This window comes from Gavialis gangeticus, unplaced genomic scaffold (genome assembly GCF_001723915.1).
Source record: "Gavialis gangeticus isolate Ggan-Ray unplaced genomic scaffold, GavGan_comp1, whole genome shotgun sequence".
Taxonomy (NCBI): domain Eukaryota; kingdom Metazoa; phylum Chordata; order Crocodylia; family Gavialidae; genus Gavialis; species Gavialis gangeticus.
Genome location: NW_017729031.1, coordinates 3,158,628 through 3,159,532, shown reverse-complemented (window position 1 = coordinate 3,159,532; position 905 = coordinate 3,158,628). Strand labels below are relative to the sequence as shown.

General features: G+C 66.0%; 2 non-coding genes across 2 annotated transcripts; one reads left to right on the top strand and one right to left on the bottom strand.

Moving 5' to 3' along the window:
- Nucleotides 1-487: 487 nt before the first annotated feature.
- Nucleotides 488-559, top strand: TRNAA-CGC. The gene has a single exon. It is a non-coding gene; the product is annotated as a tRNA-Ala (tRNA).
- Nucleotides 560-690: 131 nt separating this feature from the next.
- TRNAG-GCC lies at nt 691-761 on the bottom strand. The gene has a single exon. It is a non-coding gene; the product is annotated as a tRNA-Gly (tRNA).
- Nucleotides 762-905: the final 144 nt, after the last annotated feature.

Here is a 905-nt window from a genome sequence, read left to right as displayed (position 1 = left end):
CACCCTCCTTCACACCAGGCCACCTGGCAAGGAAGTCGTCTGGAGAAACCATGAGCCCTACGGACCAACGTTTCTCAACCTGTGGGTCGCCACCCTATATGAAAGGGTTGCAAACAAACTGTAAAAAAACCACTGCCCTTCAAATGTGGGATGTGGGATGCTGCCATTTCCCCTGCCAGGGGCCCCCCGCCCCACGCACTCTGTGCCTGTGGGGATCAGAGCAGGAGCGTGGGGACAAACGGGTCCTGGTACAAACAAGGTGGTGAGCCCCTGGTCTAGTCCCAAGAGCCCGTGCAGTGGGGAGGGGGCCGTCATTCCCTGTCCCTCCCCCCTGCGGGGACCCTCCGGAGATGAAAGCCTGGGGGCGCCTGGCACAGCACGACCCTGCAGCAGGCCCCTGCCAGTTTCCGGAAAGGCACCACGAGGCGGGGGCCGCGCGCGGCGGGGGCAGGAGGCATGCAGCGCGGCGGCGGGCGGCCGCCAGCTGGGGGATGTAGCTCAGTGGTAGAGCGCGCGCTTCGCATGTGTGAGGTCCCGGGTTCAATCCCCGGCATCTCCAGCGGTTTTGTTTGTTTTTGGTTTGTTCGTTTTGCAAACTCCTCGCGCCGCCCGCAGGGAGCGACTCCCAGGGCACTGCCCCCTCCGACCCGCAGCAAAAGCGCGAGCGAGGCCAGGCCCCAAAAGCAGAGTTGCATTGGCCGGGAATCGAACCCGGGCCTCCCGCGTGGCAGGCGAGAATTCTACCACTGAACCACCAATGCACATCTAGTTACTGCTTTCGCGCGACCCTCTTCCCTCTGCTGCTGGTGCCGCAGTTGCCGCTGCCCCCGGCGAAGCCGCCTCCCCCGACGGGCGCGGGGCGGCGCTTGCGGGAGGCGGCGCTTCCCCGCGCGGCAGCCGGGCCC